Below are 26,636 nucleotides of genomic sequence, written 5' to 3' on the forward strand. Positions count from 1 at the left end.
AATCTGCTTGCAAATCCCCTTCAAATCCTCAGCTGACTCCTAACCTTCATGTGCACAGGAGAGAATCTAAGGGATACAGCAAAAAAAACTAGCAGCTCGGAGGCAGCTGAGCATATTTTAGCAGCTTCCTACTCTTAAAGGCATCTGAGAAATCCTGTGGCCAGCCAGGTCCAGTTCTGTTCTGCCCATGAGCAGTAAATCAGTCACACTGACACAGGTTTTGCAAAAGAGAAGATTTATTTGCAGAGCTGCCAAGTAAGGATGTAGGAGAACAGCTCTCAAATCTGCCTCCCCAAAGGTAAGGCTTACAGATATTTCTGGGTTAGGGAAATGCGATGGTCTAAGGGTTGGGGAAGGTGATTGACAGTAGGGAAAAATGAAGTCACCGGTCTGTTCTGTGCAAGCAGAGCCGGAGTTCCTGGCATTTCACAGGACACACGTACAGAAAATGGCAGCATTAGCATGATCTGAAAGTAGGATTTTTGGCACTCTGACATCAAAAGGCCACCTCTTGGGCACTTGAACAGGCCCAGCTGATGCGCTGGTGGTCTCAACCAGTTTGAACTGAATGGTAGCTAGCCTAAGTTTCTAAAAGACAAGAGAAGTGACCATTACCATGGTGACCTACGAATGTTATCTATAAAGTAGCCAGAGAAGGTTACGTTTTAGTGTTCAGGGGGGAGGCCTTCAGCTACCACCACCATCAGCTTCATGGAGAAAGAGAAAACAAACTAAAAGCAAGCAATCGAAAGCAAGCAGGGCAGGCCAACCTGATCAAATGAGTCCCTGGGTTCCAATCCCTTATCTTTTGCATTTGTGTACTGAAATATTTATCTAGGAAATGAGGTGATGGCCTCGATTAGCTTCAAATCAATTATGAAGAGTAAAGGAGTAAAGAGGAAACAAGATTGGCCATGTGTTGATAATTATCAAAGCTGAATCATGAGCAAACACCTCCTCATATAAATAGTCCTTAAAAATCAGATTGCTTACAGAATAGCAATGGTTGGACTTACAGTTAACTTCTCAGGTGTCTCGAAACATCTATGGAAAGCAGAACAGTGAAATGACACCTTCTAGGAATTGTGCGCATGTGTGAGGACATAATGTCTTTGTTTTGTCCCCAGAAATTCCTCAATAATGGAAATTCTAAATTATATATATATTACATATATATAATTATATATTATATATTTATATATAATTTATATATATTTTTTGGAGACAGAGTTTCACTCTGTTGCTCAGGCTGGAGTGCAATAAGTTTATAAAAACGGTTGAAGATAACGATGAAAAATATTGTGTATAAAAATTTAGAATTAAAAGCAGACTCAAAGAGGTACCTGTGCACCAATGTTCAGAGGTATCGTTCACAATAGCCAAAAGGTGGAAACCAGTCGAGTGTTTGTGGATGGATAAATGGATACACCAAATGTGATATATACAGAGTGGAATATTAAGCCATAAAAAGGAATGGAATTATGATACATCCTAAAACATGGATGAACCTTGAAAACATGTTAAGTGAAATAAACCAGACACAAAAGGATAAATGCTGTGTGATTCCACTTATATAAAGTACCTAGAATGAGTGAATTGTTAGAAATAGGAAGTGGATTAGAGATTCTCAGGGGCTGAGGAAAGAGGAGAATGGGAAGTTACTGTTTAACAGGTATAGAGCTTGAGATGAAGTTCTGGAAACGGACAGTGGTACTGTTGCACAATAATATGTACATAATGCAACTGAATTGAACACTTAAAATTATTACAATGGTAAATTTTATATTATGTATATTTTACCACAAAAAGTATATATCCACATATATAAACCACATACATATACAGATATAAACACACACACTATATATCTAGTAAATTGTTTTTCTTCTATCAATTGCAGAAACAAAAAACTGAAGGCAGAAGTATATCTAGGGAAAGTGGTTCACTTCATATTGATTAAATGTTCAATTCATCAGGAAGATATGAGTTTAAATTTGTGTGACCCTTATATAATCTCAAAACATATGAAATAAATACTGAACTACATGGGGAAGCAGACAAGACCACAATCCTAGCAGGAAATTTAATACACCTTCCTGAATAATTGATGGAACAAGTAGATGAAAAATCAGTAAGAACATAGATTTGAACACAATTAATTGACTTGATCAAGAGGACATTTATAGAACACAGCACCCAACACTGCGTACCACACATTCTTTTCAGGAACACGCAGGACCTTTACAAAGTGAATCACGCTGGACAATAAAGTCAGTCTCAAAGTTAGGAGACTGCAATCAGGCAAGACATGCTATGGGTAGTATGAGCAAACAAGCCAGACCTCAATAGAAATGACCTGTTTTGAAGATGGCATGATATTAACACAGGGATTGACAGGTAGAACTGGAATAGAAGAATGAGAGCCCCAAAACAGGCATATATGGACACTTCATTTTCAACAGAGGTGGTGTCACCAGCTGAGGGTAGTTGTCCAGGTTCTTGGCGTTTTGAACAAAGAACTGGACAAAATGGACAAAGCAAGGCAGCAAAAGCAGAGATTTGTTTTAAACGGAAGTACACTCCACAGGGCGGGGAGTGGGCTCATGCAAGCCGCTCAAGAGCCTTGGTTACAGAATTTTCTGGGGTTTCAATTCCCTCTAGGAGTTTCCCATTGGCCCCCGACCAGTCTGATTGGTTGCAGGAGGTGGCCAATCAGAGGTACTTTCATTTTTCAACTGCCAGGCAGAAAAAGGAAGGACAGCCACTGTCGCACAGAAAAAGGGGGGGTTGAAGAGTAGCCTCTGATATCCAGTGAGCATGAATGGGCCTTAGGTTTCCTGCCTCCAGACCCTATTCTCCTGCCTCATTTCCCCCCTGAGAGACATGATCCCCGTAAGTCTTTATGTGAAGCAGAGGGACTGATGGTCTTTCTGTAACTGCTTCATACTGACTTGACTGACAGTCTCTACCCATTGGGAATCACAGAACTCTCATCCTGCTCTGTCTAGTGGAGACAGGGTAGTTTCTTGATGACCAGGGGTGGTGAATTCATTTGGAACTGGCTGGAACCCTTACTGCACGATCATCTCCAGGCAAGAGGAAATGAATTTAGTTAAAAGATTTCATGGGAACTTCAGGAGGTGGATACCTATGCTGTCAGGAATGTGTGTTATAGAAATGAATTAAAATATTCTACTTAATTACTAGGAAGTGATTCCAGCTATTTGAAAGAAGGCAATTAATCTGCAAAAAGATACAAAAACATGACTGTTATCCAGCCTACAGTAACTATGCAACAAAAACACCAAGGAAAGCTGGTAGGCATTTATCTTTTGGCTGTCTTCTAAACAGGTACTTCAGGGCTGCCACAGGTTCACAGGTGTAGTGGCTGATGGGAACTTCAGGTTCCAAGTCCGGGGCTTCAGGTATCACAGACTTGATCCTTGAAAGGTGTATCCAACTATCTAATCCTAGTACTTTGACTGCAGAAGGCGTGGCCAGTATCACGGAAAACGGTGCCTTCCATTTGGGTTGTAATTGCTGAGCAGGTGACCCCTCCTTCCATGCTTTAACAAGCACCTTATCCCCTGGCCTGATTTGGGGTTGCTGGTTAGTTCCCATTGTGGCAAGCCTTTGCGTTCCAAACTTCTGTCAAACCTGCTGACATTGTCCTAGGTTAACTAGGTATTTTACTAAACCAGCTGTTTCGGAATCAGTAATTAGATCATTAGTTAAGAAAAGCCTTCTGTAATCCCAGCACTTTGGGAGGCCGAGGCGGGCAGATCACCTGAAGTTAGGAGTTCAAGACCAGCCTGACCAACATGGAGAAACCCCCATCTCTACTAAAAATACAAAATTAGCCAGGCGTGATGGTGCATGCCTGTAATCCCAGCTACTTGGGAGGCCGAGGCAGGCGAATCGCTTGAACCCGGAAGGCAGAGGTTGCAGTGAGCCAAGATCGAGGCATTGTACTCCAGCCTGGGCAACAAGAGCGAAACTCCATCTCCAAAAAAAAAACTAATAGCCTTCGTATAACATTTCATATGGGCTTATATTAATTTTTGCTCTAGGGGTATTACAGATTTTTAAGAGAGCTAGGGGCAGAAAGCTGAGCTAAGCTTCTGATGTTTCCTGATCAAGCTTAGCTAACAATTGTTTCAGAGTCTGGTTAGCCCTTTCTACTTCCCCAGAGGATTGAGGCCTCCATGCTGAATGTAAATAGTATTTGAGTCTGAGAGCCTTAGCAACCCCTTGAGTTATTTGGGAGATAAAGTATGGGCCATTATCACTTTGGAGACTCTGAAGTAACCCAGACTGGGGGATTCTTTCTTTTAAGAGAACCTTATAACCACAGTAGCCTTCTCTGATCTGGTAGGGTAAGCTTCGACCCAGCCAGTAAAGATATCTATTAGCACTAACAAAAACGTATATCCTCTGCCAGCTGACATGTGTGTGAAGTCTGATTACCCGTCTTTTCCTGGGTATGTTCTATCAGCGTCCTCTAATAGAACTCCCCTCTGGACTGGTTCTGTTAGAGGCATTCTGTGTCCTGGGCTGTTCCGTGCACACAGTGAGCAGGTTTGACAGACATGCTTAACCACAGAAGATCAGTGAGGCCCAGTGAAGAGCCTGTTAACCATGGCCAGGGTGGCTTCTCCCCTCATATGGAAAGAGTCATGCAGGGTTTTTACAATTCTCCATCAGGCTGCTTGAGGGAGATGTGGGTTTGATACCATATACCACCAGGATCCTTGTTTTTGTCCCCCTTGCTCCTTTATTAACTGTTTTTTCTGTGGTGTGTATTCAGGCTCCACTGGGGAATCACAGAAAAGAAGTCGAGCCGGAATCTGTTGGGATTGCACCCGGAGAACTACGGCTTTCGCTTCTCTATCAGCCTTTCTGTTTCCTTGTGCTGTAAGGGTTAAGTCCCTTTGATGCCCCCTACAATGAATGACAGCTACAGCCTTTGGCAGGTGTATGGCTTCCAAAAGCTGCAGAATTTCAGGCCTCTGCTTTATAGGGGAGTGTTTGCTGGTTAGCAGCGCCCTTCCTTTCCAGATTGTAGCATGAGTATGGCAAGGGTTACCTTGCCCCGTGGAACCTCCCTTACTTCATCATTTACTGCCTTAGTTATTCCCTTTCTCATTCCTCCAAGGAGAGCCTCAAGAAATTTAGCCCCGTTGTTCATTCTCACGGGAGCATTATAGTCCCAATTAGGATCACTTGTGGGGACTGTGTCTGGGCCCAGGTGATTGCCCTGAGGGTTTTGGGCAAATAAATCGTCTGCTTCCCGGTGGGCAGCCTCAAAAGATTCATTCCTTTTCAAAGAGGGTGCAGGAGGTTGCTAAAATGAACTGAACATTTCTCCATGAGAGATAAAGGCTAAGGTCGAAGTTTGGAATCCATCTGCTAATTTCCTGGGATTCTCAGAAGAGCTTCCTAGCTTTCCCTGACATTGTTGTATATCAGTTACAGAGAAGGGGGCCTGCACTAGGACTGGCCCCTGGACTCCTGCTGCTTCCTGAAGGGGTAGCGGGGCTGGAGGGAGAGGGGAATATGGTGTTCCCCTCCGAGTGTGAGGCGGACCTACTAGGGTTCAGTGTTTGGGTTTTAGCCTCAGGAGCACTTGGCAAGGAGCTACATGGGGGCGGTTATGTTCACCCTGAAAGGTTCACCTTATGAAGGGGGGTCGTCTATAATATCTAGTCCTGCCTTCGGACTTTCTTTGCGGGAATGATTAGGTTTTGGCGTGGGGCCGTGAAGGCCTGTACATATGGTATTTCTGACCATTTGCCGTGCCAGAAAACAGCTGCTGAAAGACTGAAAAAGAGAAGGACTCAGGTCCCTCACCCAAACCGGGTGGTGGTGATCAGGCGCTTCCACGTGGAAACCTTTCAGTTTCCCTGAAGAGTGGCCCCGACCAGAAACCTGGGGTTGCCTCCGTGCCTAGGCGCTGTCCACCGAGGGTCCCGAGTTGGAGAGGAAAAGAGAAAGAGGAAAAAGAGAAAAATAAATCCCAAACGTTGGGCTTACCTCCTGGCTGGTTCACCAAAATATGTTACCGGTGGAGGGTGGCTGGCCAGGTTCTTGGCGTTTTGAACAAAGCAATTGGACAAAACACACAAAGCGAGGCAGCGAAAGCAGAGATTTACTCCAACAGAGGACAGCGGGCTCAAGCAAGCAGCTCCAAAGCCTGTTACTGAATTTTCTGAGGTTTAAATACCCTCTGGAGGGCTCCCATTGGCCCCCGACCAGTCTGATTGGTTGCAGGAGGAGACCAATCAGAGGTACTTTCATTTTTCAACTGCCTCGCAGGAAAAAGGAGGGGTTGAAAAGGGATGAATCGGGCTTGGGTACCGAACCTAAGCCCACTTCAACCCCTCCTTTCCCTCATAAGCAGCATGAATCAGCCTTCGGCTCCCTGCCTCCAGACGCTATTCTCCTGCCTCAGTGGTAGTGTAGATCAGGCGAGGAAGTAGAAATTCTGATAGACAGTGCTGGGACGGGAAGTGTCCATATGGAAAAGAATGGAACTTGACATCATACATAAATAAATTACAAGTAGATGAAAGGTCTAAACATAAAAGGCAAAACTAAGCAATGCATATAGAAGTGTCAAACTACAAACATTTGCAAGGAAGTGATTGTCACACGTTTGGAGAGTGGTTACTAACAGGAAGAGGAAGAGGTTTATTGCAGGTAGGGGATGGAGTCGGGAGAGGGACTCTGTCCATAGTCTAACTCTGGGTTGTAGCTATCTGGGTACTTTTTAATTTGCTTTAAATTATTTTTTAAATTGTATATAAATATGGTGGCCTTTTGTATATTTTATACAGTCCATACTAAAAATGGTTAAGAAAAAAAACATGACATATTTATTTAAAGATAACCATCACCATAAGTTAAATCATTGAGTAACTTAAAGCTCACAAGTAATATTTAAGAATACCCAGAAAATTCTTGTCCTCCTAGAAAATAAATATAGCCAAAAAGAACAAGAGCCCTCAAAAGTCCAAACTGCACCGTTTGGTAAGTCCCCCACCATTTCACAGACCTTGGTCAAAGTGGAACATTCCACGGGGGTTCGGGCTGTGAGAAACAGCCTTCCTCTTATCCTATTCTGCTAGGAGAAAATGCAAGGAACACCACACTCCACCAGAACAAGGGCCAAACCTCCTGATCAAAGGAACATCTGATCACTATCCTGTCAGACAGCAAGCCGGACTGCCCAGGCCCCTCCCACCCACACCCGTAAGTACCCCGGCCTATAAGCAGCAGTGGGCACTGACATTAAGCTGGTCCCCACCTCTATAAGTTTGTCCTGGACATAAATGCCTGCGTTTGCTGTTGAGCCATTCTCTTTTCTCTCTCTCTCCCTCTCTCTCTCTCTTTCCTTTTCTTTTTTTTTTTTTTTTTTTTTTTTTGAGATGGAGTTTCGCTCTTGTTGCCCAGGCTGGAGTGCAATGGTGCGATCTCAGCTCACCGCAACCTCCATCTCCTGGGTTCAAGCGATTCTCCTGCCTCAGCCTCCTGAGTAGCTGGGATTACAGGCATGCGCCACCACGGCCAGCTAATTATGTATTTTTAGTAGAAATGGAGTTTCTCCATGTTGGTCAGGCTGGTCTCGAACTCCCCACCTCAGGTGATCTGCCCGCCTTGGCCTCCCAAAGTGCTGGGATTACAGACTTGAGCCACTGTGCCCAGCCTGTGTGTCTTTCTTTAACCCTCGCCTCCGTTCAAAACCTAACAAAAAGCACAGGCAACAAAATTAAAAATAGACAAATGGGATTACATCAAACCAAAAGGACACAACTGACCAGCATTAACATTAAAACAGAGATCTTAAGACTGACAAAACAGACTCTTTGTAGCAACAAGATAATAAATTTCAACCTGACTCTAGTATAGCCTCATATGCCAGATAGTAGACCCTGAAAGAAATCAAAGGATTTCACCCCAAAATAGATTTCTTTGACATACTTTGAAATGGCCTTGCAAAGCTGTCTTTTGTGGGGAAAATCTACATTCTGTAGAGCATCCCCTTCCCTTTCCAGGTCTTTTCCTGATCCAGGAGAGATGAACTAAGAGTCTGGCACCTTTTTAGCTCTGGTAAGAGACATGTACCACCTATGCTCTCTGAAGTCTGCTGCCTGGAGACTTCATCTGCATAACAAGAACTGGTGCAAGACAGGAAAGCCCCCAAATTGAGGCTAAGCCCTGAAGGGGTCTTGGCTTCACCCAGCAAAGAATTCAAGAGTAGGCCAGGCGCGGTGGCCCAAGCCTGTAATCCCAGCACTTTGGGAGGCCGAGATGGGCGGATCACGAGGTCAGGAGATCAAGACCATCCTGGCTAACACGGTGAAACCCCGTCTCTACTAAGAAATACAAAAAATAGCCGGGCGAGGTGGCAGCGCTTGTAGTCCCAGCTACTCGGGAGGCTGAGGCCGGAGAATGGCGTGAACCCGGGAGGCGGAGCTTGCAGTGAGCTGAGATCCGGCCACTGCACTCTAGCCTGGGCGACAGCGTGAGACTCCGTCTCAGAAAAAAAAAAAAAAAAAAAAAGAATTCAAGAGTGAGCTGCTGCTGTTAAATAGCAGCTTTCAGTGAAGCAGCAGTGTACTAGCAGCAGCAGAGGTCCTCCTCCTTGCAGACCAGGGTTACCCCATAGGCAGTGTGCCCAGAGTAGCAGCTCAGAGGCAGGTCTGCACTCATACCCACTTCTAATTATATGCAAATTAAGGGGGTTATGCAGAAATTTCTAGAATGAGGGTGAGAGCTTCCCAGTTGTCAGGTCATTGCCATGGAAAGGGGCAGTAACCTCCAGGTGTTGCCATGGCAATGGTCAACTGACATGGCACACTGGCATATGTGTCTTATAAGGAAGTGCTTCTGCCCCACCCTACCTGCCCCGCACCCGGACCTGTTTTTAGCTAGTCTTTAACTGGTTTGGTGTCCTAGCCCCACCTCTAGAGTCAAGTCCTGCCTCCCACCTCAGAATCTTGGTCTTAACCCAGACAATTCCTTATCTTAACCCAGACAATTCCTTTCTATTGATTCCAGGTCCTTAGATAATAACAACTTGGCTGGGTGCAGTGGCTCACGCCTGTAACCCCAGCACTTTGGGAGGCCAAGGTGGGTGGACACCTGAAGTCAGGAGTTCAAGACCAACCTGGCCAACATGGTGAAACCTCATCTCTACTAAAAGTACAAAAATTAGCCGGACGTGGTGGTGCACGCCTGTAATCCCAACTACTCAGGAGGCTGCAGCAGGAGAATCACTTGAACCTGGGAGGTGGAGGTAGCAGTGAGCCTAGATCGTGCCATTGCACTCCACCCTGGGTGACAAAGGGAGGCTCCGTCTCAAAAAAAAATAAAAATAAAAAAGATAACGTAACTCTTTCAACCAATTTCCAGTCAGAAAATCTTTCAATCCACGTATGACCTGGAAGCTGGTACCCTGAGTTGTCCCACCTTTTCAGGCTGAATTGACGCCCATCTGACACGTATTGATTGGTATCTGTGAACTTCTGTCCCCCTAAAATATATAAAATCAAGCTATGACCCGAGCACCTTGGGCACATGTTCACAGGACCTCCTGGAGCTGTGTTGTGGGCCTTGGTCACTCATTTGGCTCAGAATAAACCTTTTTAAATATGTTACAGTTAGTTCTTGTTGTCAACAGCCTCCTGTCACTTTCCCTTGAGAAGACACGCTTTTGGAGAATACTCCCAGTGCCCACCTTTCTTGTGCCAACTAAGAAAACTTCTCTTCATCATAACCTGCATTCTCGTGGAGAGTCGCTTGTTACTCACCAGGCAAACAAACCCTGGTTTTCCAGGTAACAGTCGGTCCTCTGTATCCACAGATTCCACCTCTGCCATTACACAGGGCTAAGTGTATGTAAAACCTGTCATTTAGAGCCATGTGATTTAAAGAAAATTATCTCACTCATGGATTTGATGGGTGCTGATACGCACCTGGCTATAAGCTATTGGTGTATCCACAAGCTCTTTGGAACAGAAACCCAACTATTACAACAGACCCCGAAATTTTGTGAGCGCTCAAAAATTTCTGCTCGAAAAATAGATTCTCACTTTCTGCTTAATTTTTCTGTAAATCTAAAATTTCTCTAAAGTCTATGAATTTAAAACCTATATACTCTGGCAATGGGTAATATTGTCTTTAGGAAAAACTGGTAGTCAGTGGTTCCTTGTTAAGCAGTTACAAAATTTAAGTTATGGCATTTCTGACTTCAATTCTAAGAAGCAAAACTAAAGTAGATGTGTTTTGCTTTAGAAAGAATGTAAGGAAAGCTGATTTGTGAAGTAAGTACTTCCTAAATGAAGATGAATTCCTGTTTAGATAAATCAGGAGAGGAAGTTAAACTGAGTGAGCGTGGGAAGGAAAAAAAAAGATTCCTTTGAGAGATGTGCTGTTTGAGCATAATTGAAAGTGACTGAGATGTACAATAATGAGGGAACCAGGCAATAATTCATTAATGGAGGAGCAGCATTACTCTAAACAAATATTTGCTTTTACATAATTAACCAAACTAAAATGATCTGAATGGAAAAGTAGTTTGGAGTATTAACTATGTACATGATTACTCTCAAGCAGATTACGGGCATAAATGGCCGTTGTATTTCACGTAACTGCCCATCAATAGCTGTCAAAGGAATCTCAACCCTCCACTGACCACAGTTCAGATAGACTTTCCATTTAGATGCCTGTTTGGTGCCTCAAGGTCTTAGACATTGCCGAAATGACAGTTGTCCTGGATATTTCCAGGAACACCAGTTATTATGCTCAGAATGTTATGATAACTCTTCTATTTATTACCTACAGCTAACAATCTAATGATGGTTATTTTATAGTGTCTCTGGAAATTGGAAAGGTAATCATAACTTCTACAGACAGAGTGCAGTGAGACTTAAAAGAAAAAGGCCTGAATTATATAATTAACAAATATCCATTTTTAAGCATAAAATCCTTTGGGTTTTTTTATTATTTTGGGTAGTGTTAGGTACATAGCTATGAGAAGGTATCCCAAGCCCGTTTTCTCCTCCCAGTCTTGTGTCCTAAAATTTTCCTAATGTGTCAAGAGAGTGTCACTATAGCCCTGTGACTTAGTAGATATCGCACTAATGAGATATTGACTCAGGATGAAGCTGGGAGAAAGTAAAGGAATGCCTAAACCAGAGATCTCTGCCAAGATTCACACCACCACCTTTCAAAACTTTGCAGCCTACGAAGAGCCAGATATTGCATAATCCAGATCATGTTTTCCAATATTGTCAATGGAAAATCCTAAAGTAAGAGATTCTCAGAATCAGAGATACTACTTCAACCTAGATTCTTGTCTCAGTGTGGATGATAAAGACAAACAGGTTTAACTCTGACTTGGTACTTTCTTCCATGTTCCTAAGCTATAATATAAATATGCAATACTAGAAGGTCATAACTATCCACAATAAAATGTCAATGCATTTATTTATTAATATGCTTCATTTCAGACAGAATTAACAATCTTATTCTTCTGACACATAGCACTTAGTGAGCCCCGTGAATAAACTCTTGAGGGAACCTTAATCAGACTCTGACTAAATACAGGTTTTGACAGATGTCTTAGTCCATTTTCTGCTGCTATAACAGACTATCACCCACTGGGTAATTTATAAAGAATAACAGTTTATTTGACTCACAGTTCTGGAGGCTAGAAAGCCTAAGTAATATGGTGTCAGAATCTGACAAGGACCTTCTTGCTGCATCAACCCATGGCAGAAGGGCAAGCAAGCACACAAAAGAGAGTGAGAAAATGGGGACATAATTCCCACGATAACTAAGCCACTCCCATGATAATGTTAATCTATTCATAAGGGCCAAGTTCTCATGACCTAATTACCCTTTAGAGGTCCTATCTCTTAATACTATCATGATGACAATTAAATTTCAACATGGGTTTTGCAGGAGACATTCAAACTATAGCAGCAGGTATAAGCAGGTTTAAGTCAAAAGTCCATTGCTAGCTATGACTTACTGATGGGAGCCATTGAAACAGTTACACACATAGGAAACTACCTTGTTTTGACTCTTCAAGACATTTTGTACCAGATTATATTGGATTATACGTAGGGTGGAAGCAGGTTTTTGCATGCCCTCACTTGCCTTACATATTTCCTATGTTAGGCTCTTCTGTGAAAACTTCTTGTTAATTTTTTAAATCTGACACTTACTGAGTAACTCTACATTTTTGCACTTCTCGTTTCCAGTAATCCATTTTATCTCTGATTATTTCTTTGTCTTCATTACTGCCGTTTTATTTTAGCCTTGCAATCTATTTGATCTTTTCACTAATATTTCTTAGCCTTTTTTACTCATTTTCTATAAATTCTAGGTCATGCTTCAGCTACTTTGGTACCCCTTTAAATTCTTTAGTTTCTAATAAGCTTTTCAGAATTCCTAAGGATAGCTAAGTAATTAAACATTAGAAAAAGTGCCTTTAATTGTTATAAACAATCACTGTTATGTCACCTATTAAATGTAAACATTTCCATAAGAACCAGTGTAGTTTTTTCATGATCACTGGAAACTTGCCCATTTGTGGGCTAGAGTGGTCATGTGAAAAACTCAACAACGAAACCATTTCCCATTTTACAATTTTGTTTTTTGGGAAATTTGTTAAATTATTAGATTATAAACCATATCAGACATACAAAAAAGTATAAGCATTTTATATGAAGAAATTTCATAAGAGTAGTCTCTTGTTACTCTTTTTATCATCTTACGCTGAATGACTTTCTTATTTTTTCTATTTAAAAGGTTTGGGAGCCAAATGCTTTTGTAGGGGTATTAAATAAAATGTATAGGAGGTCATTGGTTTTGACTGAGCTCCTATACTAAGCCCAACAGACCAAACCAAAATGGAGTCACTCATGCTACAGGTCCACATCATCAACACAAAGCTAAGTTGTTTATCTGACCTTCCAAGAAATCAGGAGAGTGAGACATAACAGTCAAATACCCAAACAACCCAATTTTAGCTGGTATGATAAGGAAGTCCACTCTGCTTTAATCTTTACAAGGGAAGTAACTCTGAAACAACCCGTCTACCTTTTATTTTCTATTTCTGCTTTCCTCAGCCATTTTCTGCCTATAAAACCAACCACCTCTGTTCAGCTCATCAGAGCACTCATTCTATTTTGTACGATGAGGTGTTACCTTATTCTAGAATTCTAGAATGGCAAATAAAAACCAGTTAAGGTCTCTAAATTTGTTGTAATTTTGTCTTTTGTTTTTTGATGGGGGTTAGCCACTTTTGTATCCTCTGATAATATTTTATTGTGTACAACATGTACACCTGTACACCATTCTCCTTCATTTGTTTACAGATATGGCAATTTTTTCTTCATGTCAAAAATATCTACGTCTATTGTAAAAAAAAAAAAAAAAAAAAAATTAAGTAATTTGGATGAACCGAAAAGAAGAAAAATAATATAAAAACTATACAAAATTCTACCACCTTGAGGTGTTTCTTTTTTGTATACTTCCTTTTGTATAACCAGGGAGGAGGCCTACACTGCTTATTTCTCCTTATGAAGGAATTTCCCCTCGTATAACTCCTGTTGCTAATGCTGCCTTATTGTGTACCACGTGGCCCCATTCCACGAGTCACGCAAATCACACTGATGATGAAAACCTACCTATATTAGTCAAGGTTTAGTCAAGAAAACAGACACCACCCTAGACTTTTCAAACCAAATAAAGAGGAACGTTAATAAGGAAATCGGTTACACAGGAAATGGAAAAGCTGAGAAGCCAAACACAGGATGGGGTGATGAGGCAACTGAGAGGTCGGCAGCAGCCAAAAGCAACGGCCACGCTGGAACTAAAGGGTCAACGGGAGAAGTCAGTTTCATCAGAGCACGGAAGCTGAGGCCAAACCAAAAGAGCCAGAACTAAGGAGAGGGTATTTCCCCCATGGGAGCTGGAACCACAGAGCGAGTGTTTGTTTGGGAGGAACTGGAGACACACAAGAAAAGCTGTCACAGAAAACAGAGAAATAGGGGGCAATATCCTAGCCTTTCCCCTCCTCCCACCCTCCAGTCATCTGCTATCATCTTTCTGTGGCCAAACTTACCCAGAAGACTTCAGGCAAAGGAAACGATGGGAGGTGGGGTGGGATGGGAGTAAGCACAGGCAGCTGGCCAACAATTGTCTAAGAGTAGCCCCTGAATTGACTGGCCACACATCACCTATGGCATAGTCTTGCCAAAAATGTTTAAGCTGAATCTAATCATGAGGAAATAATCAGGCAAATCCATATGGAAAGACATTGTACAAAACAACCAGCCTAGACTCTCCAAAACGTCAATGTCCTAAAAGACAAAAGAGGACAGAGAACTTATCTAAATTAAAGAACATAAGGGAGGCTCATGCCTGTAATCCCAACACTTTGGGAGGCAGAGGCGGGAGGCTCACTTGAGCCCAGGAGTTCGAGACCAGCCTGGGCAACATAGTGAGACCCCATCTCTACATACAAAAAAGAATCAAAAAATAAGGCGGGAGGATCACTTGAACCCAGGAGGTCAAGGCTGCAATGAGCCATGATCAAGCCACTGCATTTCTACCTGGGAAAGGGAGGGAGATCCTCCTGTCTTTCAGAAAAACAAAACATTAGGGAGACATGGCAACTAATTTTGATGTGTGATCATAGATTAAATATTGGATCAAAAAAGAATGGCATATAAAGGGCATTATGGGGCAATTGTGGAAATATGAATATAGTTAGTACACTAGATAGTTGTATATACATGTTAAATTTCTTGAGTGTGGTAATTTGGTTGTGGTTATGTAAGAGAATGCCCCTGTTCTCAGCAGATACATGCTAAAGTATTTAAAGGTAAAATGTCATGATGTCTTCAACTAACTCCATATATATATGTCATATATATATATGTCACAGAAAACAGAGAAATAGGGGGCAATATCCTAGCCTTTCCCCTCCTCCCACCCTCCAGTCATCTGCTATCATCTTTCTGTGGCCATATATATATATGCATGGAGAAAGAATGTGTGATCAAACAAATGTGGCCAATGTTAAAATTGGTGAATCTAAGTGAAGCATCAATAGGCATTCATGGTACTGTTCTTGCAACTATCCCAAAGGTTTTTTTGTTTTTTTTTTTTTTGTTTTTTTTTTGAGACAGAGTCTCACTCTGTTGCCTAGGCTGGAGTGCAGTGGCACAATCTCGGCTCACTGCAACCTCCGCCCCCCGGGTTTAAGGGATTCTCCTGTCTCAGCCTCCTGAGTAGCTGGGATTACAGGCGCCTGCCACCACACCCAGCTAATTTTTATATTTTTAGTAGAGACGGGGTTTTACCATCTTGGCCAGGCTGGTTTGAACTCCTGACCTCGTGATTCACCCACCTCGGCCTCCCAAAGTGTTGGGATTACAGGCATGAGCCACTGCGCCCGGCCCCAAAGGCTTTTCAAAATAAAAACACAGGAAAAAAAAAAAAATAGGATGGCCTTTGACCTCTGACCACTGACACAAGGTAAGGAGATGAATTCAACCAACTGTTCTTAGGAATTTAAACCTAAACACAGAAAAAGAATTTGCTACTTAGCAATAAAATTGGAGGTGACAGAAAAACATGTAGAGTTCAGCTACAGCAAACTAAAATTATGTACACACCAAAATTATGAGATGGAAAAAAAGATACGGCAAGTTGTTTACAAAAATAGCTGCCACAAATGCTCCTCATCTAGTAAGCACTTCTCCCATCATGAGGTGAAATCTATGTCTCCCTGCGTTCTAGACTGGCCTTGTGACTTACTTGGACCAACAGAATGCAGAGGTGACATGGTGCCAGTTCTTGACCACCAAGAGGCTTGACATCTTGCATTCTCCTTCTCTTGGAGCCCTGAGCCACTATATAAAGAAGACTAACTGCCCAGGAAACAACAGATGCTGGAGAGGATGTGGAGAACTAGGAACACTCTTACACTGTTGGTGGGAGTGTAAATTAGTTAAATCATTGTGGAAGACAGTGTGGCGATTCCTTAAGGATCTAGAACCAGAAATACCATTTGACCCAGCAATTCCTTTACTGGGTATATACCCAAAGGATTATACATCATTCTACTATAAAGACACATGCACACGTATGTTTATTGTGGCACTATTCACAATAGTAATGACTTGGAACCAACCCAAATGTCCATCAGTGATAGACTAGATAAAGAAAATGTGGCACATATACACCACGGAATACTATGCAGCCATAAAAAAGGATGAGTTCATGTCCTTTGCAGAGACACGGATGAGGCTGGAAACCATCATTCTCAGCAAACTAACACAGGAACAGAAAACCAAACACTGCATGTTCTCACTCATAAGTGGGAGCTGAACAATGAGAACACATGGACACAGGGAGAGGAACATCACACACCGGGGCCTGTTGGGGGGTGAGGGGCTAGGGGAGGGATAGCATTAGGAGAAATACCTAATGTAGGTGATGGGTTGATGGGTGCAGCAAACCACCATGGCATGTGTATACCTATGTAACAAAACTGCATGTTCTGCACATGTACCCCACAACTTAAAGTATAATAAAAGAAGAAGAAGAGGAGAAGGAGGAGGAAGAGGAAAAGAAGAAGAAGAGGAGGAAGAGGGAGGGGAAGGGGAAGGGGAAGGGGGGGAGGAGGAGGAGGAGGAGACTGACTGCCTGCTGGAGAGACTGGTCTGGCCAGTCCTTTGCTGTTGTAGACACCTGTGCTGAGCCACACATGTGAGTGAAGCCACCCAGACCCTCCAGCCCCAGGCAGGGTGGCCCAGCCAACACTACAGGGAGCAGAACCAAGCTGTTCCTGTCAATCCCTTCCCAAAGTTCAGCATTGTACGCCAACAAATAAGTAGTGGTTGTTCTTTTAAGACAATACATTTTGGGGAGATGCATTATACAGACAATTCCCAACCCACAAGGGTTCAACTTGGTATTTTTCAACTTTAGGAAGGTGCAAAAGCGATACACATTCAGCAGCAACTGTACCTCAAGTACCCATACAACCATCCTGTTTCTCACTTTCAGCATCATATTCAATAAATTACATGAGACAGTCAACACTTTATTATACAATGGGTTGTGCGTTAGATAATTTGGCCAACTGTAGGCTAATGTAAGTGCTCTGAGTACATTTAAGGTAGGTGAGGCTAAGCTACTTTAGCCTAGGTTAGGTGTATTACATGCATTTTTCACTTAACGATATTTTTGACTTACAATGGGTTTATCAGGACACAGCCCCATCATAAACACAGGAGCGTCTGTATAGCTAATAGGGAACAGAGCAGACAGACACACAGAGATGCCTGCAGGAAATGCTAAGTTTTACTATTCCAGTTCCTTCCTTGCGTAGGCTCAAAACAACTCCTACCCTTTCTGAGTCAAACTGAGCAAGTCTCTGTTGCTTACAGCGAAAAAAGAGCCAGAGAAAAAAATGGCTCTTCCTGGCTGCTCTGCCTATGGAGTAGCCGTTCTTTTATTCCTTTACTTTCTTAATACACTTGCTTTCACTTGAAAATAATAAAATGTAGGGCCCGGCGCGGTGGCTCACGCCTGTCATCTCAGCACTTTGGGAAGCCAAAGCAGGCAGTTCATGAGGTCAAGAGATGGAGACCATTCTGGCCAACATGGTAAAACCCCGTCTCTACTAAAAATACAAAAATTGGCCGGGCGTGGTGTTGCACATCTGTAGTCCCAGCTTCTCGGGAGGCTGAGGCAAGAGAATCGCTTGAACCCGGGAGGCGGAGGTTGCAGTGACCCAAAATTGTGCCACTGCACTCCAGCCTGGCGACAGAGCTAGGCTCCATCTCCAAAATAAATAAAATAGGCCGGGCGCGGTGGCTCATGCCTGTAATCCCAACACTTAGGGAGGTCGAGGCAGGCGGATCACGAGGTCAAGAGACGGAGACCATTCTGGCTAACATGGTGAAACTCCGTCTCTACTAAAAATACAAAAAGTAGCTGGGCCTGGTGGCGCGCGCCTGTAATCCTGGCTACTCAGGAGGCTGAGGCACGGGAATTGCCTGAACCCTGGAGGCGGAGGTTGCAGTGAGCCAAGATCGTGCCACTGCTCTCCAGCCTGGCAACAGAGCCAGACTCCGTCACAAAAAAATAAATTAAATAAATAAATAAATAGTCTCTTCTTATCCTTTCTCTTTGCAGGTATTTTTGTTATCCAAAGATTCTGAATAAATATCTCTTATTTCTACTTGTTTCATTGACTTCTCCTTTTATTGAGTAACAACACCTGATTTTGAGACAGAGTCTCTCGCCTGTCGCCTAGGCTGGAGTGTGTGCGCCGGATCTCGCCTACTGCAAGCTCCACCTCCCAGGTTTACACTCCATTCTCCTGCCTCAGCCTCCCGGGAGTAGCTGGGACTACAGGCGCCTGCCACCTCAGCCCCGCTAAGTTTTAGTAGAGACGGGGTTTCACCGCGTCAGCCAGGATGGTCTCTCGGCTGGAGTCCCGGACCTTTTGTGATCCTCACTGGCCTCGCCTCCCCAAAGTGCTGGGATTACAGGCTTGAGCGACCGTGCCCGGCCAACACCTGATTTTTAAAATGGTTTGTTGTAAAATGCATCATACAAACAGAAGGATGGATAAAATTTTAAAAGTAATGGCAAATTAAAAGTAATGGCAAAAGCCACAATTACTTTTGCACCAACCTAATATTATAATAATAAGGTAAATAATCATCCACCCAGTTTAAGATATAAAACATAACCAGTCCTTTAGAAACCTCTGCTTATCCCTCCCCAACTGTGGTCTCTTCTCCACCCACAGTGATAACCACGATGATGACTTAATGTTAATCATTCTCCTATTTCCTTTACAGTTTTCCACCAATATATACATCCCTAAACAGCATGACTCAGTTTTGAAAAACTGAGCAGCAAGCACCAATCTAGAAGAATAAGGAAAGGGTGATGTTACCACTGTTTGAGGAAGGCTCAGGAGAAGATAAACTGAACGGCCTCTCGGTCATTGTCTGGCTTCAGCTTCCCTAAGCATTTATAAGAGCCTTTTATGGGAAAATCATTGAGTCAGATGGTGAGTAACACTGGGAGTCACCGGGCTCAGCACAGGTGAGACATACGGTGGCACTGGAGAATGGGCCGGGTTTTAGATGTTTGACAAGGACATAGTCAGAAGGAGATGGCTGTTCTGTATATTCTGCTCATCACGACTTCCCGTCCACTTCCCAGAAGAGGTCAAGGCAGAACATTTCTAGACAACACCCACAGCAGATCAAGTATCAGAGCATTGGAGGAATGAGCAGGAACTTTATCAGCATGTGGACAAAATAAGGTCAGTACAGAGGAAAAATCTGGGCCAGACTCTGGGTATTGAGTCCTTGATTTAAAAGTTAGCGTGATGGCAGTGGGGACGGTGGTGATGGAAGCCCTCAGTGTGTCTCTCCTTGGAGTCCTGGTGTCCCGCTTCTTCAGGCTGGACGTGTTTCCTTCTGCACCTAGTTCATAACTGTCATTCTGGACTCTCCCATCACCCTTACCCTAGAGTCCCTTCACCACTCTCCTGTGTTAGATTCCTACCTGTTGTGCCCCATGTGTTCCTTCTTGGCTTGTCCTCTCATTCAAGAAGCACAGCCTCCAGTAGCCCCTTAAGAAAGAATGCATGTGAAGTAAATCTTGCATATCTGAAAATGCCCTTATTTTACACTCATATTTGGTTGATAGTTTAGCTGGGTACAGAATTCTAGGCTGGGAATAGTTTTTCTTAAGAATTTTGAAAAGCACTGCTCTGGTGTCTCTTGCCTCTACCATTGTTTATCGAAGCCGGCAAAACCAAAGCTGATTCCCGATCCTTTATATTTGATCTTCGTATGTACCCTCTCCCTTGCTCTCTAAGCTTTTACAATCTCTTGGACTCTGTGTTCTGAAATGCCATGACAATGTGTCTCCACAGGTCTTTTTTCATCCATTTTTCTGGGCACTTGAAGAACTCTTTCAATCTGGAAACTCATGTCCTTCATGAGTTTTGAGTAAACTTTTCTGTATGGTTTTATTGATGACTGCCTCTCCTACATGTTCTTTTTCTCTCTTGAACACATATTATTCAGATATTGAACACGCCAGTCTTAATCTCTAATCTTCTTTATCTTTGCTTTCCTATTTTTCATCTCTGTGTCTTCTTGGGCGATTTCCTCAAGTTTATCTTCCAACTCTTCTGTTACATTTTTCAGGTCCACTCTTTGCTTTAATTTTTAAGGGCCCTTTTTCCTTCTCTTGAAATGTATCGACCGGGCGCGGTGGCTGAAGCCTGTAATCCCAGCACTTTGGGAGGCCGAGACGGGCGGATCACGAGGTCAGGACATCAAGACCATCCTGGCTAACACGGTGAAACCCCGTCTCTACTAAAAAATACAAAAAACTAGCCGGGTGTGGTGGCGGGCGCCTGTAGTCCCAGCTACTCGGGAGGCTGAGGCAGGAGAATGGCCTGAACCCGGGAGGCGGAGCTTGCAGTGAGCTGAGATCCGGCCACTGCACTCCAGCCTGGGTGACAGAGCGAGACTCCGTCTCAAAAAAAAAAAAAAAAAAAAAGATGTATCATGATCTTATTCTGCTCTTATAACACGGGTACAATCTATTCTGTACCTTTCCAAGTATATGAATAGTAGACTTTTAAAGTTTTTATATCCTTGTTTATTCTATGGGGTTGTTTTGTTTTTCTTTACTTTTGTTTTGGGCTTTATAGTCAAGGTCTGAAGCAGCATCTGATTCTTCTTTGAAGAACTGCTACCTCCCATATTCTCAATCCATGTGAGTGAATTGCATCATTTGCTAATTCTTTCAACTTAAATAAGAAACTTGTGATCCCCCTACACTTCAGCTCTGAAAAACTCTCCTACTCTGTTTCAGGGGAGGTAAATTCAGATTTTAGTTCTGGCCTCTCTCCCATTGCAATAGCTTTGAATAAAGACTTCCTTGCCTACTTGATTTTATCCTGTGCAATTTTTGCGTTGACATCTATATGCAAAAAAAAGAAAGAAAGAAACTTGCTTTAGTTTGGATGTTTGTCCCCTTCAAATCCCATGTTGAAATTTGATACCTAATGTTGAAGGTGGGGCCCAATGGGAGGTATTCGGGTCATGGGGGTGGGTCCCTCATCAGCAAATTAGTGTCTTCCCTCAAGGGTAAGTTCTTCTTCTATTCATTACCAGGAGAACTGATTGTTAAAAAGAGCCTGGCATGGCCTCCACACCTTGCTTCCTTTCTCACCATGTGATCTCCGCACATGCTGGCTTCCCTTCACCTTCTACCATTAGTAGAAGCAGCCTGAGGCTCTCACCTAATGCAGATGCCAGTGCCATGCTTCTTGTAAAGCCTACAGAACCATGAGCCAAATCGGCCTCTTTTCTTTAGAAATTACCCAGCCTCAGGTATGCCTTTATAGCAACACTAAATGGACTAAGCCAATAATTAACCTGCCTGACCTTCAGTTTCTTCATCCATACAATGAGGGTGGATATGGCATCTGTTTCAGTAGGATTGCCAAGAGAATTTAGTGAAATAATACAGAGGACACAGATTATGTGTTCTTTTCTGGCTTAGGAAGGTTAAATTGCTTAAAGTTACACATCAAATCCTGGGACTTAGACTCATAATCTGACACATAGTCAATACTCAATCAATTTCAGCTATCATTATTATGACATAGTTCAAATGGGACTCACACCTCCTCTCAGTTAAAGAGAGGAGTACATGAGCCAGACCTGGCCAATGAGATTCAGCCCTAGGATTTTTGCTAGAATGATTTGAAAGGAAATTCTCTTGTCCTGTTAGATTATTAAATTGGTAAAGCATAATCCCAGAGCTGCCGGTAGCTCTCTTTAACAATGCTTTTAGAGAGTCTATCTGAAAGTAAAGCCAAACCAAGAGATGGAAACAGATTACTGAGGATGAGGCTGGATGCAGTCTTACCTGAAGACATTTTGACCCTGGACTTTCCAGTATTATGAATCAATATTTTCCTTTTCTTTCTCTTAAGCCATTTTTAGGTGAGTTTTCGTTACTTGCAATAGAAAGAATCCCTTGTAATGCAAAAAAAAAAAAAAAAATACTGTTTTGAAACTATGTATTTCACTGACTATAACATTATCATATATTCATGTTATTAAAACTATTCTTCAACATTATTTTGTGTCTGGTATTTTATTTTATGAAGTCCATATTAGTGGACAGATACATTGTTATGAATTTTCAGTATTATAAATAACACTGAAATGAATATCCTCATAGCTAAATTTTTGTGAATATCATGATTGCTTCCTGAAACTAAATTCCTAGAGGTGGAACTTCTGGGTTAAAAGTTGCATGAAATATTAAGAGTTTTGTTATATATAGTAAAACTGACCCCTTGAAAGGTGATACCAATTTTTGGTTTCACACCAGAAACATATAAGAATGCCTATTTTCTCCATCCATTGCCTATAGTTGGTAGTATTTCTCTTAAAATCTCCACCAAGTTAGTAACCTATGCACAAAAATGGTACCTCACTTTACTTCATATTTATTTATTATCTACCGTGCATAGATTTTTCATTAATTTGTGCTAGATTCAGTTTGTTACTATTTTATTTAGGAATCCTGCATCTATATTCTGAAATTGGTTCTTCTGGTACTCTAAGTGCTCAGGCTTTTTTCTGGTTTTATACAATAAATTTTAAACATAGAGGTTTGAAGATGGAAAACCTGGGTTCGAGTCTGAATTCCACAATACGATGTGGAACCTTGGGCGATTTAATTTTCCTAACCCTGAAGAAGAGTAACGCAGTGGAAAGTGAGCCATTAAACCCCCGCAGAACCTGGAAAGGCTCAGCCCTGGGAGGTTCAGGGTGGAAAGGTGAGCCACAGAGCCAAAATCAAGGGGGTGCTTAACAGTGTGTCACAGAGGATCAACCACCAAATCCCCTCCTACCCCACACATGCAGGTGAAAAAACTGTTGTGTATACTGACTGTGGTTGTGGTTACATGAATCTATACATGTGTTAAAATGTGTAGAACTGTATACCAAAAAGCTAATTTTATTATATGATAATTTTTTAAAAATTTTTAAGAGGCATAAAAAAAAAAGAATACCAAAGGAAGGCTAGGGAGGTGTTAGATTTTAATAGAGACAAGAGACATGTCAATCAAATACAATATGTGACCCTGGATTTGAACCTGGATTCAAGGCACCTGATTTTATTTATTTATTTATTTACTGATATAGAGTCGCTCTGTGACCCAGGATGGAGTGCAATGGTGCACTCTCTGTACACTGCAACCTCTGCCTCCCAGGTTCAAGCAATTCTCCTGCCTCAGCCTCCCGAGTATCTGGGACTACAGGTGCACGCCACCACGTCTGGCTGATTTTTGTATTTTTAGTAGAGATGGGGTTTCACCATGCTGACCAGGCTGGATGTGAACTCCTGGCTCTCAAGTGATCTGCCCGCCTGGGCCTCCCAAAGGGCTGGGATCACAGGCGTAAGCCACCACACCTGGCCCAAAGTAACTAATTTTAAAAAGACATTTTTAAACACTAGTGAAAATATAAATGCATACTATTAAATGATATCATGGTATTATATATTACGATATGATAAATGATATGGTAGTTATGTATGAAGGCTGTGTATTTTTAAAGTCCTTATCAATTAAAGACACATACTAAAATATTCAAAGGTGAAATGACATGATGTCTGGGATTTGCTTTAAAATATTCCAGAATATATATATATACACATATATAGTAAATACATGGAGTACAACAGAATAAGAGTGGGATTTTTTTCTCTTTATTCACTGCTGTGTCTTCAATTTCTACAAGTTTGGGGGTATGTGGTAGATACTTAACAAATATTAGTTGAATGAATTAGTTGAATGAATTCATCTTATTGCCTGTCTCACAAACTGTGACTGTACATACCTTTACTGATGTCTCTATCTCTTAGCTCAACTATCACTCCTGACTTCTCCCATGTACAGTACTGCAAATGCTCATTGATGAATCCACGTCTAAAATCCTGCTCAGATAGAAGGAAAAGTCTTCACTGGTAAAGTTCAATAAGCAGAGTCATCACAAGTTTTCCATTTTCTTTTATAGTTTTCACTGTACATATGAGCCCATGATAATCTGGCCCCTGACCAACTTTGCAATTACACACTCCCACTGTCCCCTTCCGTGAAACCTACATCCAAGTCCCACAAAAAACTTACTGTCCGTCACAAGCACCTTGATATATTAAATTTCTGTGCCTTTGTACCTGGAGTTCCCTCTGCTTAGGATGCTCTTTTCTCTTTATACATCTGGTAGTGAGTTCTGTTCATTCTTCAAAATTCAGTCCAGGAGTGAAATCAGTAACAGGGCAGAATAGGATGCTCCAGCTCTCATCCCCCCATAGAAACACCAGTTAAGGCAGGCAGTGACAGATAAGAATCATTATGTGAGAGGCCTGGAGTCTGGCTGAGGTTCCAGCACCCCGCTGGAGCAAATCAACCCAAGAGTGGAAGCATCGAAAAGGGTAAGAAGTGCAGTTCCACTTTACCTGCATCAGCCCTCCCCCAAGGAGGCAAAGCTTGTGCTGAGAGAAGCTCCTTTGGCCTTCAATCTCTCCACAGGGGAAGGTAAAAGCATAGTGAACACTTGGCTTCCCTAGACTTGAAGAACATTGCCCAGGAGGCTCACTTCTGTCTCCCTGCCCAGAATACAGAGGGTCAGCATGACTGATCATCTAGGAACAGGGAGAAGGGAATGGAGTGCACAGCAACCAGCATGTGGTTTCAACAACCAACCACAGATGCTGCCAACTAGCTCACAGACTCCAGCAGGAGACTTGCCCACAAATCCCACCAGATGACTCACCTGAGGACCCTCCACCCAATGAGTCTACGCAACCTGCATGCCCCACCACCATGTATGGGGTCCAACACACCACTGTGCATGACCTACATTAACTGCTGCTGAGAGAACATGAACATTAACAACAGGCATGGATCTTAGCAGCTGGCTCAACTGTGCTGGACTTACAGGAAAATATCAAGCAAACTAATATACATATCGTAGAAATCCCAAAAGGACCAGAGAAAGAGAAACGCAAGGAAAGCTTATTTTAAAATATAATGACAGAAAACTTTCCAAATCTGTAAAGAAAACAAAAACAAAAACAAAAACACCCAGATCCATTAAGCCCAAAGAACTCCATATACATTGAGAATAAAGAGGTCTTCACCAAGATGCATTATAATCAAATAGTCAAAAATCAAAGACAAAGAGATAACTTTTTTCCTTTTGTTTTATTTTATTTATCTTTTACCTCCTCAAATTCCTTTTACCAGAGAATTTTTAAAGCAGCAAAAGAAAAACAACTCAATACATACAAAGAAACCTCCATAAGACTATCAGTGGGTTTCTCACCAAAAACCCTGCAGACCAAGATAGAGTGGAACGATATACTCCAAGTGTTGAAAGAAAAAAAACTGCCAACCAAAAACATACCCAGCAAAGCCGTCCTTCAAAAAGGAGAGAAAGACAAAGACCTTCCCAGACAAACCAAAACTGAGGAAGTTCATCACCCCAGACTTGCCTTACAAGAAATATGAAAGGGAGACCTTCAAGTTCAAATGAAAGGAACATGTATCAGCAACATGAAAACATATACTCACTGACTAAGGTAAGTATAGTCAAACTCACAATTCTCTAATACCATGATGATGGTATATAGTTGGATACACAATATAAAAAGCTGTAAATTGTGATATAAATAATAAAAATGTGAGGGGAGAAGTAAAAGTGTATAATCTTTGTATGTAATAAAAATTAAGTTGTTACCAGTTTAAAATAGACTATTATAACTATAGGACGTTTTATGTAAGCCTCCTGGTAATCACAAAAACAAAAAAAATCCTATAGTAGATACACAAAAGATAAAAAAAAAAAGAATCAAAGCATACCACCACAAACAATAATAATAAAGCCACAAAGGAAGACAACAAGAGAGGAAGAAAGGAACTACAATTAACAAAATAGCAATAGTAAGTCCTTACCTATCAATTATTACTTTAATGTATATAGACTAAATTCTCTCATCAAGAGGCATAGAGTAGATAAACGGAATTCTTTTTTTTTTTTTTTTTTTGAGATGGAGTCTCGCTCTCTCACCCAGGTTAGAGTGCAGTGACCTGATCTTGGCTCACTGCAACCTCTGCCTCCTGGGTTCATGCCATTCTCCCGCCTCAGCCTCCTGAGTAGCTGGGATTACAGGCACCCACCACCATGCCCAGCTAATTTTTGTATTTTTAGTAGAGATGGGGTTTCACTGTGTTGGCCAGGCTGGTCTTGAACTCCTGACCTTATGATCCACCTGCCTCGGCCTCCCAAAGTGCTGGGATTACAGGTGCAAGCCACCGCACCTGGCCGATAAATGGATTTTCAAAAATAAGACCCAACTATATGCTGTCTACAAGAGACTCACTTTTGATCTAAGGACACAAATAGCCTGAAAGTGAATGGATGAAAAACACATCCCATAAAAATGATAACCAAAAGAGAGCAAAGGTGGCTATACTTACA

At 42.1% G+C, this 26,636-nt stretch overlaps 1 long non-coding RNA gene across 3 annotated transcripts in view; it reads right to left on the minus strand.

Moving 5' to 3' along the window:
• Nucleotides 1-19,327: 19,327 nt before the first annotated feature.
• The window catches only part of LOC103878624, a 62,596-nt gene continuing 55,287 nt past the window's right edge, over nucleotides 19,328-26,636 (minus strand). Inside the window, exons 4-6 of one of the 3 annotated variants that reach the window (XR_001896189.3) lie at nucleotides 23,994-24,090; nucleotides 22,006-22,115; nucleotides 19,328-19,684 (exon numbers count right to left, since the gene is read on the minus strand). This is a non-coding gene — a long non-coding RNA (uncharacterized LOC103878624). Of the gene's footprint in view, nucleotides 19,685-20,709; nucleotides 21,052-22,005; nucleotides 22,116-23,993; nucleotides 24,091-26,636 lie in introns of those variants that run through there. The other 2 variants (XR_638863.4, XR_002517960.2) reach the window with 2 other exon arrangements.

The sequence above is a fragment of the Papio anubis genome, chromosome 17 (genome assembly GCF_008728515.1).
Source record: "Papio anubis isolate 15944 chromosome 17, Panubis1.0, whole genome shotgun sequence".
NCBI classification, from domain to species: domain Eukaryota; kingdom Metazoa; phylum Chordata; class Mammalia; order Primates; family Cercopithecidae; genus Papio; species Papio anubis.